This window comes from Idiotropiscis lumnitzeri, chromosome 2 (genome assembly GCF_059441095.1).
Source record: "Idiotropiscis lumnitzeri isolate Australia: NSW breed Sydney's pygmy pipehorse chromosome 2, RoL_Ilum_1.0, whole genome shotgun sequence".
NCBI classification, from domain to species: domain Eukaryota; kingdom Metazoa; phylum Chordata; class Actinopteri; order Syngnathiformes; family Syngnathidae; genus Idiotropiscis; species Idiotropiscis lumnitzeri.
In genome coordinates, this window is record NC_142392.1 from 16,649,409 (window position 1) to 16,669,650 (window position 20,242).

Here is a 20,242-nt window from a genome sequence, read left to right on the forward strand (position 1 = left end):
TGCTGTGGTTCACTCGGGCTGCAAGATTGTATGAATATAATGTCTGCATATACTCGCAGTGCTTCTCAGTTATTTCACGCCCGCCCCTACCAAGAAGAAAAAGATTCGCGCCACCCCACCACCAATTTTTTCTTTCTTTGTTTGTTGATGTTAGATTATCAATAAAATATCCCTTAACTAAGCTAAATTAATAAGAAATATAATTAGGAGAAATATTATAGTGAGGATCTCGAAACTCAGTACTCTGTTGTGCAAATATTGATGAGATGACAAATATTTGTCATGTTATTGTTGGAGTTGAGTCACCGTGGAAATGAGAAGTAGTTAGTAAATCAACCTTTAAAAGCCAAACTTACTCCAATGCGTGTTCGTTTTTTTGTGCTCAAGAAGAAAAGTGTCAAATAAAGACTCAACAACTGATTAGAGGCCCGATATTAAGTTTCTTCAATTTCTGGAGTTCAGGAAATAGTACAAAGACAGATATCTGGGCAGCTTTTTCTTTATCTCACGAGAAACTCCACTCGGGCGAGCACAGTCGAAAAATGCGCACCAGCTTTCATCCCAGCTTCAGTTTTTATAGGAGTTTTTTTATGTCAAGGGTAATGTAGGTTGAATCGGTCGTCCTCGCTCCCTCCCACGGCACGGGTCCACGTCCAAGGGAAGGTCCTCCCCAGCTTAGTCATCGTCTGGATAGTTGATTCCCGTCTGGTCCCCAAGACTGACACGCCAAGGCTGGCCTTCTCCGGCGGGCAGTCTCTCCGTCTCTCTGCCCGCTGGCATTCCTCTGGAATCTTGTTGGTGTGTGCGTGTGTATGTCCAAGTGTCTGTGCGTGTATGAGGAGGCTGCCAGGTTGGCCGAGTGGTCTAAGGCGCCGCGTTCAGTCCCAGTCTCCCCAGGAGGCCTGGGTTCGAGTCTCGAATTTCCCCATTGTGGGACGAATAAAGGGAATGTTATGTGCACGTCTATGTGCAGGTGTATGTATCCATGTCTGTGTGTGTGTATGCGTACGTGCATGTGCTCCGATCTCCAGTTGTTATGTCTTTCGGAATGTATTTTTTGCGATAGTGTCTATGTGACACCTCTAGTGCCAAATTTGGTGTGTTTGCATCTCTACAGCCAATTTGGAGAATGTGCTTCGTCGTATTTGACCATGAAGTGCTGTGAATGTGAATGCAAGTCATGGAAATGCTATGTGTGCAAATTTGTTCTCACTACCCAAAATTTCAATAAAGTTCACACATTTAAACTAAGTACTATAAATTTAGCATATGAGAAAAATATAATAAATCAGAAAACATCAGGACTACAATCCCAGTTATTCTTGTGACCCGTGCTTCTAGTTTCATTTGATAAATGCTTCTTGTTTCATCAATGTTTAAAATATTCCGTAAATATGAACCTGCTAAATTAAATAATTGACCTTCTGTCCTGTATAAGTGTTTAAAATAATGCCAGCAATCACAATACAATCCTTCATTTACCATTGCAGTCGTCTTCTCATTGCAGTATTTTTATTAATTTCCTTTACCATAGACAGACATTCGGAGTGTTTCCTTACGCTTGTATATGTTGTGGGATGTAAGTGTGTATATACACATGGGGATTTGTGTATTTACGTATATACTGTACTGTGTATATTCGCATAGGTTTGCTTTTTCTGAATGTCTGCTGCTAATGTTATACATTAACGGCTACATTGCGCCGCCGCCTCTGTGATCTATACCTTTGCTGCTGTAACACTGCAGATTTACCCATTGTGGGACTATTAAAGGACATCTTTATCTTTATCTTTAAAAACCTTGTGTTGGTGCTTGCTAAATGATTTTCCATTAGATTAAGATTGAACAAAATGGTGAAACAAAAATTTAAAAAGTAAATACTGTCACGATTAAACATTGAATACTAAATTAATCCTAAAGCAGTTCAATGAATCTTGAAATTAATAGTGAATTATTGTAGTTTAATGAATACTGAAACGAATAATGAAATATTAAAGTACTTAAAGAAATACCTAAATCATTTTCGAACACAATAACAGTTAAGTAATAAAACAGTGACATATTTTCATTTAAAATTCGCAACCACATCGCAACCTGTTGAAAAACTCTGCAAAGGTGCAAATATGTTGACATAAAGTATCACTTTATCATGTCAACTGTTAAAAATAGGGAAATACATTTGGAATACTATCCAACCAACAACATGGTGTCAGATGTTTTAACAAAACCAGCAACAAAAATAAAATTCAATACATCTCTCAAGTTCATATTTGGGAACTAAAATGTTTGTTCATGTGCAGACGGTTCAAATCGTACGTTTTTCCAATGTTTAGAAGATAACAATGATTTGCATCGTAAATGGCGACATCTGTCGGTGAGTTGGTGACAGTGCTCGACACAGCCAGCAGCCAATCATATCACAGCGGGGTGTGTCCTGTTCTTCCGCTTTCGTGACGAACAGGAAGTCCTTTCTGTGCGACTTTGAAGACCGTCGCTCTTTCATTCGTCTCGTCGAACAAAGAGAAGCACACGAGTTATCGCCAAGCAGAGACCAAGTGCGGATTTGTTGAGATTGACGTTTGAAAATGTGTGAAAGAACGACACCCAAGTATAAAGTGGAACTTTGTGGAATAAAAGAAGAGAACGAAGCAGGTTTGTACACGTCTAACTCTCATTTGCTTTGTAAGGAACGACTTTTTATCGTTAAAAATATGCATCACAACATTAAGTTGTTTGGGACAATCGTTCAAGGTTATTGCCGTTTTATTTTTAAATATTGCCGTTTACTTGCCGGTTTGCTGAACATTTGTTTATGCCAAATGAAATCAGTCCAGAAAATAAATGCCAAAGAATAACCATTAGTGGGGGATAAACTCCGTGTTTTTTTTCTCAGTTTAAAATTTGAACTGAATATTTAACATTTTACTTATTCCGGTTTTTATATGTTGTTAAAAAAATTTAGTATGTCATGTCATCGTGTTTCAAAACTATGCTGACAGATGTAGTGTATTTTTATATCCACTGTTGGAGTTGAGCCACCGAGAAAATCAGAAACATTTCGTAAATGAATCTTAAAAGCCAAACTTACTCCATAGCGTGTTCGTTTTTTGTACTCAAAAAGAAAAGAACCAAATAAAGACTCAACAACAACTGAATGGAGTTTTGATATTTAAGTTTCTTCGATTTCTGGAGTTCGGGAAATAGTACAAATACAGATATCTGGGCGGCTTTTTCTTAATCTGACGAGAAACTGTACTCGGACGAGTACTATCGAAAAATGGCGAGCTGATCTCAGCCCAGCCTCACATTTTATAGGAGGTTTTCTTTGTCAAGGGTCATGTAGGTTGAATCGGTCGTCCTTGCTCCTTCCCCCGGTCCACGTCCCACGTCCAAGGCTGACCTTCTCAGGCAGAAGGCAGTCTCTCCGTCTCTCCTGCTCACATTCCCCTGTAATCTCGTCAGTGTACAGATTGTGTGGTGTATGTTTTCCCAGATCAGATTATGTTTTTGGGTGTTCTTGATCGCGTCCCGGTGACGTCCTCCCCGGCCCAACTTGATATGTTTGTATCTTCTATGGCCTATGTGGAGAATGTGTTTAGTCGTATTTGTCCATGAAGTGCTATCTGATTTGTCATCAGTTTGACCTGAGCAGACTGAATCTGTTTCTTCTGAATGAGAGTGTGGGTCATGAAAATACTGTGTGTGCAATTTTGAGGTCTTACATTTAAACTAAGTCATATAAATTTAGCATATGAATGCATCAGTAAACACCATGACTACAATCCCAGTCAATCTTATCGATGCACTGTACTTCTACATACATTTGAAAAATGCTTTTTGTTTAATCAATGTTGGCAGAGTGGTACTACGCAGCAGTAGTATCGCGTCCAACTATTTTCAGGATCAGCAAACCAGAATTTCTGTATTGACAGAGGAATAACTGCACACAACCTGTCTCGTCTGACAGTGTGGAAGAAGTGATTTTATTCTGAGGCTACAAAGGATAAAAGGGATGAAAGGGGCGGCACATCATAAGCATGCATGTGACAAAGTAATACATCATAAACATACGTAACAAAGTAAGGACTTTGAGAGCACATCTTTAACAATCAATGTTGAACATATTCAGTAAATATGAACCTGCTAAATTAAATAATTGACCTTCGGTCCCGTAAGTGTTTAAAATAATGCCAGCAATCGAAATACAGTGAACCCCCAGTTATCGCGGTTTATGGGGACCGAGACCACCCGCGAAAACTGAAAATCCGTGTAGTAGCGTTGCACCTTCAATAAAAAAAAAGTGTGTGTGTATATATATACATATATATATCTATATATATATATATATATATACATATACATATATATATATATATATCCATCCATCCATTAGCTATACCGCTTGTCCTCACTAGGGTTGCGGGGGGGTGCTGGAGCCTATCCCAACTATCTGCGGGCAGGAGGCGGGGGACACCCTGAACTGGTTTCCAGCCAATTGCAGGGCACACAGACACGAAAAACTATCCGCACGCACACTCATACCTAGGGGCAATTTAGAGTGTTCAATCGGCCTGCCATGCATGTTTTTGGAATGTGGGAGGAAACCGGAGTACCCGGAGGAAACCCACGCAGGCACGGGGAGAACATGCAAACTCCACACAGGATGGCCGGAGCCGGGATTGAACCCACGCACGCTGATGTCTCTCACTGTGAGGCCATCGTGCTAACCATTAGGCCACCGTGCCGCCCATATATATATATATATATGTATATATATATATATATATGTATATATATATATATATATATATGTATATATGTATATATGTATATATGTATGTATGTATGTATGTATGTATGTATGTATGTATGTATGTATGTATGTATGTATGTATGTATGTATGTATGTATGTATGTATGTATGTATGTATGTATGTATGTATGTATGTATGTATGTATGTATGTATGTATGTATGTATGTATGTGTATGTATGTATGTGTATGTATATATATGTATGTATGTGTATGTATGTATGTGTATGTATATATATGTATGTATATATATGTATGTATATATATGTATGTATATATATGTATGTATATATATGTATGTATATATACGTATGTATATATGTATATATACATATATATATACATATATATATATACATACATATATATATATATATATATATATGTGTATACATATATATATATACATACATATATATATATATATATATATATGTGTATACATATATATATATATATATGCTTAATGCTTATGCGTAAGAACCTTTACTCTTCAAACGTAATTTTGTTTTAAAATTTATTTCAAAACAGAAATTTTATAAAAATAAAAAGGGTAATGTCTGAACTTACTCGCAGGATAAATATCATTTTGGGTCAAAAAAAACAAACGTAAATCATACAATAAATAGCGACTCTGATTCCAGGGCCCCTTTAATTCTTTTAGGGATCCAGATTATAATGGAAGCAAAAAGTACCCACGATGAAACTATCTATAAATGCAAAATGAAATACTTGAAAACATATTTCGCTTGAAGGATTCCTATTTTATCAATGACATTATGCTGCGATGGCCCCCATCAATAAGTTAGGGTCCAGCAACAGGTGTTCCATCAGACGCACACAATAGCCTGTGTGTGCTAACTTCAGCTCGCTTCCAGAAACGTCTGTGACTATGTCAGGAATGAAATCGGGCATCGGCCGCAACGTGCTTCCTTTTTAAATGCTCGTTTATCACAGTTATGCTGCTAAAGGGAGGTTTACATCGTAGGACGTAATTTTGTGAAATGCCCCCATGGTCCGGTCCAAGATGGGGTCGCACGCATTGCTCCGTGTGCGGCGGGCACAAGTCAAGGTACCACGGTAGAAACAATATAAGACAAAGTCGCCGCCTGAGCTTTGACTTGACCAAACCAAATTTGTCTTTTTGTGTCCTGCAGACGTCAGACAAAATGATCTCTGTTCTGTGAAAGAGGAGCCAGACTTGACTCACATCAAAAAGGAGGAGGAGGAGGAGATCAACAAGTCACCAGTGAACGTTGTCCCTTTTAAGACTGAAGATGAAAACAAGGATGAGAGTCAGGACAACAGAGGGGCGGAGCCTGCAAGCAGCAGCTCAAGTCATCACATGACAACAGAAGGTGATGAAGACCACTGGGGGCCATCACAAGTACATAATGAGGACACATTATCAGACGCTCATGACAATGATGATCATGATGATTATGATGATGATGGGCAAGCCAAAGGTGAAAGGGCATGTCACACTGACTCTTTCACTTCAAAGCTGTCTTTAAAAGGGCACAGAAAAACACACAGTGGTGAAAAACCTTTTTCCTGCTCGGTTTGTGGCAAAAGCTTCTCTCGGAAGTCTCATTTAGTAAGGCACACAGGAACGCACAATGGAGAAAAACCTTTTTCCTGCTCAGTTTGTGGCAAGAGTTTCTCTCAAAAGTTTCAATTAAAAATCCACACAAGAAGACACAGTGTTGAAAAATCTTTTTCCTGCTCAGTTTGTGGAAAATGCTTCTCTCAAAATTCAAGTTTAACAAGTCACGCAAGAACACACACTGGAGAAAAACCTTTTTCATGCTCAGTTTGTGGAAAAAGCTTCTCTCAAAAGTCGCATTTAACAAGCCACGCAAGAAAGCACAGTGGAGAAAAACCTTTTTCCTGCTCAGTTTGTGGCAAAAGCTTTAATGTAAAGTCATTTTTAACAAATCACACAAGAACACACACTGGAGAAAAACCTTTTTCATGCTCAGTTTGTGGAAAAAGCTTCTCTCAAAAGACACATTTAACAAGCCACGCAAGAACACACAGTGGAGAAAAACCTTTTTCCTGCTCAGTTTGTGGCAAGAGTTTCTCTCGAAGGTCTCATTTAATAATTCACTCAAGAACACACACTGGAGAAAACCATTTTTCTTGCTCAGTTTGTGGCAAAAGCTTTTCTTTTAAGTGGAATTTAAAAACACATACTCGATTACACACTGGAGAAAACCCTTTTTCATGCTCAGTTTGTGGAAAATGCTTCTCTCGAAAGGCAAGTTTAACAGAACACACAAGAAATCACAGTGGAGAACACCCTTTTTCCTGCTCAGTTTGTGGCAAGAGTTGCTCTCGAAAGTCTGATTTAATAAATCACACAAGATCACACACTGGAGAAAAACCATTTTCCTGTTTGGTTTGTGGTAAAAGCTTTTCTCTAAAATCATATTTAACAAGTCACACAAGAACACACAGTGGTGAAAAACCTTTTTCCTGCTCAGTTTGTGGCAAGAGTTTCTCTCGAAGGTCTCATTTACGAAGCCACACAAGAACACACAGTGGAGACAAGCCATTCAGTTGCAGCGTTTGTGCTAAAAAATTCTTTTCTAAAATGGGTGCTGAGAGACACAATTGTGCTGGCGAGAATTGCAGCAATCCTTGGAGCTTAAAAAATGGACAAAAAAAAAACTGAAGGAACTGACTCTTTGTGGTAAGATGTAAATGTGATTTTGAAAAATGTAATTTTGCAAAGCTCTTTTATTGACATTAAGCCAATGTGTTCCATGCCAGAATAACCAATGTGTCTGAGTGATGATTTTTTTTTGTGTTTACATAAAACATGTAAATAAAATTAATTGCCTTTGCCTGGAATAACATTTGTTAACATTATGCTTTTCAGTTGTCTTTTTAATCGTACCTAATGGAAAAGGTGTGAGAAGAAGCGGTGCTTATGAAATCGGTGCCTTCCACAATTATCAATAAAATCACTTGTTCCACTTGCTCAACTGGCCTTCATTACGCTGTGTGAAAAGGTGAAAAACTGAACTAGAAGTTGAACGATAAAAAAAACCAGACCGAGAAACGCAAATCGTCTCAGTTTCTCTCAAAGGTTTTGGAATGTCAGGAGTTGGCAACTTGATGGCGACTGGAGTCAGCGCTGGTTTTCTTGCTGTGTTTGGCTGGCTTGTATATGTATGGTCCATTGAACAAAACTCAAACTCTTCAAATATCCCCTCAGATATATTTAATATTTCGCTTTCTGAATAAATTTCTGACGAGCTAAAACCACTTTCTAGGTTGAGCTCTATCAAGCATTTGGGGTTTGTTGCTAAGCAGAATCTCACTTCGGAAAAACTTAAATCATTTGTCAAATATACCAAATATTTTTTTTCATGCTATATTATATTTTTTATACATTGGATTAGATATATAATGAAATAGGGAAATATTAAAATTGGAAACCACATACAGACTTAATTCAATTAATAACAAATATAGAAACATTTTAGAAATATTGAACTCATTGAGAAGAGTCCTGATCTTGAAATAAATTTTGAATTGTAAAAAATACTAAAAAAATTAATTCAATAACCCGACCCTGGATGAGCGGCAGAAAATGGCTGGATGGATGGAATAATTTAAATTGCATCCAAATTCAAAAGAACAAATATGTTCAGAAATATTCTAGTGTGAAATAAAAAGGTTTAAATTGTTGATAATTTTACATATTAAAATAATTGAATAAATATTGTATCATTACATAAGCAATCTTAAATATACATTGAAATAAATTTTAAAAAAGTCGTGTATTTTTAAATGGCCTAATCTAGACATGGGAAGTAATTCTCTTTATGAAACTATGAAGGGACTGGAGCTCACAGAAGTGACCAGTCTTGGTTCTGAAGTTCCGATGTAACCAGATACTGCCCTGAGAGAAAATAGGCCTGAGCATTGTTTATGGTGGGGGCAATTCTCTCGCCAGGTCAGTGACCTTTGAGGGTATGAGAGTAATTTAAGGTGGTCACGAGTAGACTGGTCGTATCAACGGGGAGATGCATCTGCTCTCCCTCTGGGGGACTTTTGGAGGGAAATCCAGAAGACTAGCGGGATGGGAATGCATATGCAACAAGGGAAAATTAGATATTCACGTCCTATTTGGGCATTCCCTGTAAGAAGGGAATGTCTGAGAGGGGGCTCGCACGTTTTTGGGGAGACTTCTTTTGACATCAGCATGTGACGAGAATAAAATCTTTCTTCTTTCTTTTGTTCTTTTTCATCACCAATCCAGCCTTGCTCGGCTGCCTCTCCGGAAGGCAGCAAGGACCCACACTTCAAAGACAAAATATACTACATATTGAAAGAAAAACGATACTCAAATATTGAAATAAGTATAGAATTGAATGAATAAACAACAAAGAAATAAATACCTCCTGGAAAATATTATTTTCAACTTGTGTCAACATTTTTCTTTCTTGCACATTCTTAAACAATGGTATTTTTTTTTTTTACTTTTACTTTTGAAGTTACTTCAGTACATTTCACACCTGAGCCTTCAGGGAATTTCTACTTTGTCCTACTTGAATAAATACCCATCAAAATACCATAATTTATGACACCACGGCTGGATAAATAATTTGGAGAAACACACTTACGCACCACTGAGTGAGTGTTAGACGATATAGCTTCTCTTGAAAGGTCCGACTTGAAAATGTCCTTGCAAGTGTATCTGCAATTAAATCCACACTTTTCCCTCCTTTGGCCATTGTGGTTTAAAAAAAGCAAGAATATATTTCAGATTTTCGAACGGCCGCCAATTACGACTTTCGGGTGTGTTGATTCGGCATAGCGCCGCCCCCTCACGAGTGAGTATCCAATCACAAAACGCGTTCATCACCCTCAGCATAAGGCCAGCGAAAAGGCTCACTGTAACCAACTCGTGATCTGATTGGCTATCGCAACCGTCTGACAAATTTGAAAGCTCATTGACTTTGACAGAAGAGATGCTCGCACAATTGCATCTTCAGGCCTCGGAACGCATAATGCCCGCTCCCCGTATTGTGAAACCTGCCCGGCAACACGAGCGAGCGGAATTCTGATTGGATTCAAAACTCTCACCTAAAAATACAACGCTCAGCTATAATATGACATCAATGCGATGATTATGATCATTTTTTTTTATTGATTTTGTTCGGCCAACAGAGAAGGCCTTGAAGGCCCACCACTGAGTTACTTAATAGCCTAAATTAAACTTTACTTTCATCAATAGAGTTAAAGTTATGCTTTATTGTAGGATTTATGTAATTAATAGCCTTTGATGGACTTTAGTGTACTTAATGTAAACTGCTAACGCTGAAAAAAGAAAACAGACAACAATTCAAGTTTAAACCCATATACGTGAAATGCGCTTTAGAAATAAAGTATATTTTTGCACACATTACGAGTTCCTCCAGATCGACGCTGACCTCAATGATGAAGAGAGCCAATCAAAAATCGCAACCCAAAACACAAGCAAACAGGAAAAAGTGACAAACAAGAAAGCTGGCAAAGTGAAGAGTGTGAAACAGGTGAGAAACCCAACAACATTTTATGTTTGTATTTCCATACGTTGTAACTTATGGACGGGAATAATTCTTCATTTCTACTTCTAACATAGCGCAACTGTTGGTCTGGTGAATGTATAATCTTGCGTTGAGCCGCCACTACAATGAGTTAAGATTCTAATTTGCAGTGGGCCTCAACATAGTTTCTGTCAGGGCAGGGATTTCGACAGGGGTCTCCGACTTATCAAGGGATGGATTTACAGGAATGGGTCTCGGTTTAGACGAGATGGCGCCGAGGAGCAACATAAGGGGAGTCCACATCTGTTCTCGTCCTTGAGGGTTTTGGGTGGCCATGTAAGGGCAAGTAGGATGAGAATGCATATGTAACAGGGGAGAACTGGATATTTATATCTTTTGTTTGCTTTCCCTATAAGAGGGGAAAGCTCGATGGGGGGGGGGGGGGGACACACCCTTTCTTGGGGGAACTTCTGGCATCAGCCAATTTGACACCAATACAATCTTTTTCCAACCACCAGAGTGTCTCAGAAGTTTTTTTATATCACCACTCCAGCCTTGCTTGTCGACCTGTCCGGAGGAAAGCTGGGCCAGACCCGCACATCTACAACAATAATATACCACAAAGGTTAAAAGTCGTTTTTTATTAAACAGTAGATGGCGATAAAACCAGTCTAGTGTGGGGTACTCACGTCTTTTTTTTTTCTTCCTCGATGTCCTCCTGACGTTATTAAACCTACTACACAAAAGAGATCCCATTTTCTTTGCACAATTTCTTCAGTGTTTCAATGTTTTTTTGCACCACCTTTCTGTGAATAAAACTGCAACAGCTTTAAATGTGACACAGTAGGGCACACCGTGATCACCTGACTTGGCTCAGTTCTCCAGTGTCTGCGGTGCACAAAATGTGCACCAGGGAGCCTCCAACTGCAGCGAGTTGCTTAAGTTTTGCCACAATGCCGTTGTACGCTCCAACGTTAACGTGCACACAGCGACCAGTTTAGCGGCCCAGTTATTCAAGCCTGCGTCCTCGAAAAGTCTCACTAGTCCGTCACTTATGGCTTGTGCGATTCGATCAGCACCCAGTTCAATTAGTCCAACGAAGTCTGAGGTAAGTTCGCCGTCACTGGACACCGACACGACGTAAACGATCTCCTGCTCAGTTTTTGTGATGTCCTCGGATCCATCAAAAAGCAGACCCAGGTCTTTGAGCAAAACGCACCTCTTTTATCAGCTATATGTGGATGTGAGCGGCAAATCTTGCACCACATTTCAGTACGCTCATCATTAGCTTCAAGCCACGGCACATCTTGGAGCCACTTTTTTGAAAATGCTCTCTAGTTTGGCTCAGGCTCGCTTGGCTGTTTCATTTTTGGTGGTGAAAGACCCAAAAATTTGCTTCAAGTCTGTTGTTTTTTTTTTGGCATTTTTCACCTCGTTCGTTGTGCTTCTGATGAAATAGTGGATTGATGGCAGTGTGTACAGGTACGCAAAGGCGCGTCGTGACGCACTTGACGTTCCGCATCCCTGATTTCTGTTGCGCATGCGTACCTGCGTACCAGTTTTGTGCACCCCTGGATATAAACGGATAGAGCACACAAATAAGGATGGCTCACAAAACAATAAAGAAACTTAAAGTAAATAGCACCTCATTGGCCACATTCACTCAAAAGGAATAAAGGTTTACAAATCTTCACTCAGACGTGACTTGTCGTCTTGCCTTCTCTTCAGGGTACATTGCCTCTTCTGGCCATTGTGTGCATCTATGCCCATGTCCCTAAACAACAGTTTATACATGTAGAAGAAAAAACAAGTTCCCCCTTTTACTACGATTTTAAACCAAAACACCTGACAATTATACCTTACTTAACATTTTAAACACAAAATAATGTCTTTATTCAGTGTACTTTTGAACCACATTAAACTATGAAATAAAGGAATGAAATAAATTAGATTGGCCTTTGACGGCAGCTACACTGTGGCCGTGTCCAAATTAACAGGCTGCGACCTCCGAAGGCCAGTTCGCAGGCTGGGTCCTCGAAGCCTAAGAAGGCTCCTCCTCAAGTAGCCTTATATGGACCGCATAACCCGTGGTGAATTTGGACAGGCTCGATAGCTACGTACAAATAATTAGGCTGCGTCCTTCGATGTCCAATATGGCGGACAGAAGACGTCACTTCCGGTGCGACAAGAACGCTTACGCCGGTGTCCAAATTCACGCGGCCTCCGAGTACTAGCCTTATAATCTGTCCTCGTTTCCATGGAAACTCCATGGAAACGGGCCCTGAGTGAAGGCTACGATCATGCAACCTTCGCAGCCTTAAAAGCCTCGCTCTTCTTCTACGCCGTTCTACACTCGCAAGATGCAAACTACCGAAGCCACATGTTCCGCCTCATCGGAGTGCACTTTCAGATATAAGTATAAGTTATTTATATGCAATATTAAAACATCACTCATGAGACATATTGGGCAGCAATGTTTGGATATTTAGCTCCAGATTAAGATAATTTTATTAGTTGCGATATCGGCCAAATATAACTAAGGTAGCTCTAAGAACTATTGCATAGGAAGTACGGCTGAAACATTTGAATTGTCTTATTTCTGCATGTTAGCATTATTTTATTTAATCTTTCCCTTATGTTTTAGGGAGCAAGGAGATGACCGCGCTGATCAAGCTGTGCGGGGAGTACGACAGCCTCTTTAAAGGGGCCAAGTTCTCCGCAGCCACAGCATGGAGGTAAAAATACAATTACTATCGGGAAAAATATTTGACGGGTTATTGTCTTATTTCCATCCATTTAAACTCAAAATATCAAAAGGAAAACGCATAAGAATGGCGAGACCCACTATAGCAATTTTAGTTTCCATTCATCAGCCATTTGTGTTTGAATTAGATTTGCGCTAACACGCAGCTGTTTATCCTAGCACAGAATGTGCCCTGTATAAATTCCATGTACCCCCGACAATGTGCTCCCCAATTACTGATATTAATGAATAATATACGAATCACCCTCCACATTAACATGATAAAACGCACTGAAACGGTCATGAACTAATGTACTGAAGTACATAAATCTGCATGTTACCCATAACACCAGGATTTCTGACTAATATTTGCATCTTTTTTACCCGTTTTTTCTTCCTTTATTTTTGCATGCATTTTTATTTATTTAATACAGAACCATCGTGGAAAAGCTCGAGCTGCAGGGCAAAGTGACGCCCCTGCAGGCAAAAAAAAAAATGGGATAATTTAAAAATGAAGTATAAAGTATGGAAGTCCGCATTTCTTTTTCTTGTGTGTGAAAATGAAGATATAATTGTGTTATCTTTTTGCTTCTTTTCATATAAAGGATTGCAAAAACCCAGGCACTGGCGAAGGGGTGGCAGGGAGAGCTACTGCCGATACTTGGCCCTGGTTCGAACTTATGGATGGAGTGCTCGGACAGAGTCCATCACCCCCCCTGTCCTAATTGCCTCCATCCCTGAGGAAAGACCAGGGCCAAGTCAGGCCATCCCTGAAGAACTCCCAGGGCCAAGTCGGGCCAGGGTGACGCAAGAGGAGGAGGAGGAAGAAGAAGAAGAAGAAGAAGTAGAAGAAGAAGAAGAAGAGCGAGGCCAACAGCCGGAGCAACGACCGAGAGGGAGAAAGCGAAGGAGAGAGGATGAAATGATCAAACTATCCAGACTCGACTTGGCAATGCGGAGACAGGAATTGGAGAGACAGAGGTTGGCAGAGGAGGGAAGGGCAACTGAGAGGAGGGAGACATTTGAAAGGTTTTTCAGTTTGATGGAAAAGTTGATAGATCAAAATAAAAAATGAGTGAAATATGCTTGGTGTTCAAGACTGAAATTTAGATAACATTCATTTAAGAGTAAACAAAAACCGGGGTACTTTTAAAACAGATGAACTAGTTCGTATCCCAGTCACATCTTGAGATCAGCTTCTTCAGACAAAAGTGAAAAAGGCCAGGTTTGTGAAAGACCAAAACTTTTACAATAATATGAAGACTCCACCATGTCTGTTTTGCTTACAAACTTAATTTATTGAAAAACTGGTGGACAAACAAGGCATAAATTAAGTACATTATAATTCACAGTAACTATTCACAGAAAATAAAAAAGCATTTCCCAGTTCATAACTGTTGCAGGATAAACCTGAGTGTGTCAGTGCTGTTTTGCCAATTTTCGCCTGAGCAGGGACTCATTTGGAGCATGGATGGAACCTTTCTTCCAGGACCCATGACATGGATGGGGCACGAGCAAGAGTCCTGATCTTCCTCTCGTGACTTGAAGTGGGGCATCATACCGGTTGCAGTGTCCACTACATCATCCATTACGTGGGGGTTTGCAGGGATGGTTGGGGCAATAGATGGCTGCCATGTCACTCCAAAAGATGGGATAGATTTATTAACCATTCATTACATCTTCTGATATTTTGCCATGTTTGTGTGGCTGTGCTGTTTGATGATTCAGTTAAAGATTATTTTGTGGCATATTTGATGGGATGATTGCTCAAATACTATTGTGCAGTTAAAAGTATTTAAATACCTAAATATACTCGTGGTCCTCTGGTACCTCCTCCAGGGCAGACACCTGAGCAGACAGGTGGTCCCTCCACTGCACTCCAGCGACTGTGTCAGCCACCTCTTCCACAGCAGCCTCCTCTTCCCCTTCGTCCTCCGAGGCCATGAGGTCTCCCACCCCAAGGCAGATGTTGTGGAGGACGGCACAGGCAGCGATGACCTAAAAGAAATAAAAAGGAAATGCCGTATATTGGCTATATTTGATAGTTATTGCACTGAACAGGACATGATTTGATCCTGAATAAAGAGCAACATATTGAAAGTATAAGTATCAATTATACTTTTTTTTTTATTTACCTAGATGTGGTGCAAAGGTGTGGTGCACCTCCAGGGCGTGGAAAAAGATGGCCCGGAATCTCACCTCCATCATTCCTTGGAATGATGAACGTTGAAGCGCCGGGCCCCCACGCCCTGCACCGGCCGCTTGTAAGGAGTGATGAGGGGGAGTGGTCGCTGGAGGAACGGATACCCTCCATCTGCCAAGATGAAGTGCCCTGGAGGAGGATACAGCCCTCTTTGGTAAAGAGGGCTGTGCCGGAGGACCCTAGAGTCGTGGACTGATCCAGGCCAACCCACGTATATGTCTAGAAAGCGACCCTGATGGTCACACACAGCTTGCATGATTATGCTGCTGAAAAGCTTGCGGTTCTTGTAGTCATGACCATCAGGGCCACTTGGAGGCTTGATTCGGACATGACAACCATCTATTGCTCCAGCAGCTCTTGCAAATGCATGGTGCTTCGCCAGCCCTGCAAATCCCTGGGTCACTGCCTGAAGGTCTCCTGCAGTGTTGGGGAAGTGGATGACTCTGTGGCGAAGAGCCACCACTTCCCCAGTGACCCGGTGGATGATGTAGTGGACGGTGGACCGCGGCATCCCAAATGCTCGTGCCACCACCCGATATGATGCCCCACTCGCCAGCCAGAAGAGAAAGACAAGGACCTCTATCTCGACACTCCATCCATGTCGTCGGTCTTGGTCCAGGAGGTTCAGCAACACTCTGAACAAGTCCCTGCTCAGGCGAAAGTCTGTTTGGAGATCCTCTCCATTGAAAAAACGATCCAACACTGGCACACCCAGGTTTATCCTGCAGTATGGACTTCTTGGCTGTTAATGTTTTGAATAAAAAAAAAAAAAACATGAACGCATTAATTATTGTACTTGTTTCGTTTGCTTGCATCATTCCTACAGTATCACCAACTTAATTTTAATAACTCTGGCCCTAAACTCTCTAGTGGTATTCTGGTGTTTTGCCATATGTACAAACTAATCACGGGGACAATAAAGCCGTCACAAGTATCTAAATTCATAAAAACTCTTTCAGAATGTATATAATTATATCATTTCCATTCGATATTTGTTCTATTATGAAGTTAACACGTACTACTGAAGTTGTACTACTGATGTTTTTAGCTCATCTGTAACCATCACGTTATAACCCTATTGACCTGTCAATGTTGGTAATAGTGTGAAAATGCTGATAGACGGATTTAGAACTTACTTCATTCCTTCGATAAAGGACAACTCTGCGATGGGAAAGCGTGATCCTCCTCTCCTCAAGAACAAAATGGAAATAAACCAAAAAGTGAAATAAAATGAAGAAAAGTTCGGGTTCCATCGTTTAAAATGAAATAATACAAATGTTTTGCGCAGCCGATGCCTTCGGTCTGGCGCTCGTCGCTGATTATCCATTGATTATCCAAGCCGTTTATAAATCCACCGCAAATACTTATCACCTGCGTCGAACAGAGGAGCAAAGTATATGGGGGCGTAACGTAAATGTTGCGTCAAGCGGCCTTGGCTCCATGGAAACGAAGACCAATTCCAAGGCTGGATTCGAAGGTCGCACGTGACAGCCGTGAATTTGGTCACCACGCGCGGTCGTGTCGCGCCGAAAGTGACGTCATCCGACCGAAAAAGCAGCCTTCGGAGGTCGCAGCCTGTTAATTTGGACACGGCCAGTGTCGGGTCATTGTTCCGTGTTACCCCGCTTTGTACCCTGGTTTGCCCTTCGGTTGTCGCCAATTAAAATCCATTTAAGTTACCCTTATCCCTGCCTCCTCGCATTTTGGGTCCACCTCCTTCTCGCCGTGCGCCGATTGCATCACCTCCTCTTCTTCGCCGGACGGCGGATCGTGACAACAGCATCTTGGCACAATCTATTTGCAGAGAAAATTTTGCGAGAAGTACCCTTTTTCTCCTGTTCTTTGTGACATTGTTCAAGTCATGCAAAGTAAGATATTTGGAAGGCTTCTACACATGATTTTTGTACTTTTATTTTCCATTGAAAGTAATGTGTACCACTTGGTCAATAAAGAAAACAGTTATTATGTATTTCCTGCATTTATTTTGATTTTGGTCAACGGGCGGAAATTTATCGTGATTCATCGTTATCGAGGTAAAATTGCTCATTTTATTTTAGGTCATATTGCCCAGCCCTATATTCTCTCCATCACAATTGTGTCTCTCAGCCTGCCATTTAGTGGCGAATTTTTTAGCACAAACGCTGCAACTGAATGGCTTATCTCCACTGTGTGTTCTTGTGTGTTTTATTAAATGTGACTTTTCAGAGAAGCATTTTCCACAAACTGAGCAGGAAAAAGGTTTTTCTCCAGTGTGTGTTCTTGTGTGTATTTTTAAATCAGACTTTCGAGAGAAGCGTTTACCACAAACTGAGCAGGCAAAAGGTTTTTCTCCACTGTGAGTTCTTGTGTGTCTTGTTAAACTTGCCTTTTGAGAGAAACTTTTTCCGCAAACTGAGCAGGAAAAAGGATTTTCACCACTGTGTGTTCTTGTGTGTTCTGTTAAATGTGACTTGTGGGAGAAGATTTTACCACAAAATGAGCAAGAAAGAGGTTCTTCAGTGTGTGTTCTTGCATGCTCTGTTAATCGGAACTTTAGAGAAAAGCTTTTGCCACAAACTGAGCAGGAAAAAGGTTTTTCACCACTGTGTGTTCTTGTGTGTTCTGTTAAATTTCCCTTTTGAGAGAAGCATTTTCCACAAACTGAGCAGGAAAAGGGTTTTTCTCCAGTGTGTGTTCTTGTGTGGGTTGTTAAATGCGGCTTTTGAGAGAAACTCTTGCCACAAACCGAGCAGGAAAAAGGTTTTTCTCCACTGTGCATTCTTGTGTGGATTGTTAAATCAAACTTTCGAGAGAAGCATTTCCCACAAACAGAACAAGAAAAAGTTTTTTCACCACTGTGTGTTTTTCTGTGCCCTTTTAAAGACAGCTTTGAAGTGAATGAGTCAGTGTGACATGCCCTTTCACTTTTAGCTTGCCCATTATCATCATCATCGTCGTCATGAGCGTCTGATAATGTGTCCTCATTATGTGCTTGTGATGGCCCCCAGTGGTCTTCATCACCTTCTGTTATCACGTGATGACTTGAGCTGCTGCTTGGAGGCTCTGCCCCTCTGTTGTCCTCACTCTCATCCTTGTTTTCATCTTCAGTCTTTATAGGGACAACGTTCAGTGGTGACTTGTTGATCTCCTCCTCCTCCTTTTTGATATGAGTCAAGTCTGGCTCCTCTTTCACAGAACGGAGATCGTTTTCACTGATGTCTGTAGGACACAGAAAGACAAATTTGGGTTGATAAAGTCAAAGCTCAGGCGGCGACTTTGACTTATATTGTTTTTACCGTGCTACCTTGACTTGTGCCTGCCGCATACAGAGCAATGTGTGCGACCCCGATTTGGACCGGACCATGGGGGCATTTCACAAAATTACGTCCTACGATGTAAGCCTCCCGTTAACCGCACAACAGTGATAAACGAGCATTTAAAAAGGAAGCATGTTGCGGCTGATGCCCGATTTCATTCCGGACATAGTCACAGACGTTTCTGGAAGCGAGCTGAAGTTAGCACACACAGGCTATTGTGTGCGTCTGATGGAAGACCTGTTGTGGGACCCTAACATATTGATGGGGGCCATCGCAACATGTCATTAATAGAATAGAAATCCTTTTCGAGAAATATGTTTACAAGTATTTCTTTTTGCATTTCGAGATAGTTTCATCGTGGGTACTTTTTGCTTCCATTATAATCTGGATACCAAAAAGAATTAAAGGCATCATAGTCGCTATTTATTGCATGATTTACGTTCGTTTTTGTTTTTTTTCTCTCCAAAATGACTTTTAGCCTGCTAGTACGTTCCAACATTCCCCTTTTTACTTTTTAAAAAAAAAATAATTTCTGTTTCTAAATAAAATTTAAAACAAAATTATGTTTGAAGAGACAAAATCCCTTCACATAAGCATTAAGCAACAACATATTCAAATTAGACTAAGATACACCATAATATTATAAGAGTTCCCTGAATTATTTAGTAACTGCAATGATGGTTAACAGCTATAGGGTGTCAGTAATGAGAAACAAAGTAACACAAGACATCCCACTGATACATCATCATTGTCTTTTGCATACATTATCAAGAACTATGAGTTGCAGTCGAGATGCAAACCACCTGGGCCACAGGAACTTTATTACCAGGAACTAAATGTTCCTGGCCTTGTTGGTAGAAAAGGGGGTTGTGACGTTCTCCCTTTTTAAGCCCATAGTAAGCCAAAGATGCAGATGCATTCCTTCCAGCATGCGCTTGTTCAATGATGAGATCCGACCAACCCTGGATGGATGCATTTAATGCATTTTAAATGTTTGGATGGGGTGAAACTATGCACACGTGCACAAAACAGTGCAGGGCCACCCGAGGTTCATTGACTCTCACCCGACCAAGACAGTACAAAGTTAATAAATAAATAAGACCAATACGTACTTATTTTTTTTTTTAAACTTAATATTTTGTGTTTTATCCACTAAAATTGATCAACCGCCATTGATGTTTTCGCCGCAGAGTGCACATTTTTTAGAGTCGGACAGAATTCCTTCCGTAAGGAATTGCTTGAACAAGATATAAAAACCAGAAAATGTAAAATGTTAAACGAGTTCAAATTTTATACTGGGAAAACATGGAGTTCACCCCCCACTATTGGTTATTCTTTGGCATTTATTTTCTGCACTGATTTAATTTGGCATAAACAAATGTTCGGCAAACCGACAAGTAAAAGGCAATATTTAAAAAAAACCGGCAATAACCTTGGACGATTTCCCCCAAAAAACGTAATGTTGTTATTCATATTTTTAACGATAGAAAGTCGTTCTTGACAAAGCAAATGAGAGTAAAACGTGTACAAACCTGCTTTGAGTGGCACAACACGAGGCTGCTTGTAACCTTCGTCCAGCAGTTGAAGATGTTGCTCGTTCTCTTCTTTTATTCCACAAAGTTCCTCTTTGTACTTGGGTGTCGTT

The 20,242-nt window shown here is 40.4% G+C and overlaps 1 protein-coding gene and 1 long non-coding RNA gene across 2 annotated transcripts in view; one reads left to right on the forward strand and one right to left on the reverse strand.

The window, feature by feature from the left end:
- LOC148341826 (uncharacterized) overlaps positions 1-20,242 on the forward strand; it is a 447,376-nt gene that overhangs the window by 251,937 nt on the left and 175,197 nt on the right. The window lies entirely within an intron of this gene.
- On the reverse strand, positions 13,039-18,484 carry LOC148341834 (uncharacterized). The gene is made up of 3 exons (XR_015842079.1): positions 15,234-18,484; positions 14,902-15,096; positions 13,039-14,737 (listed from the first exon to the last, which is right to left on the reverse strand). It is a non-coding gene; the product is annotated as an uncharacterized LOC148341834 (long non-coding RNA).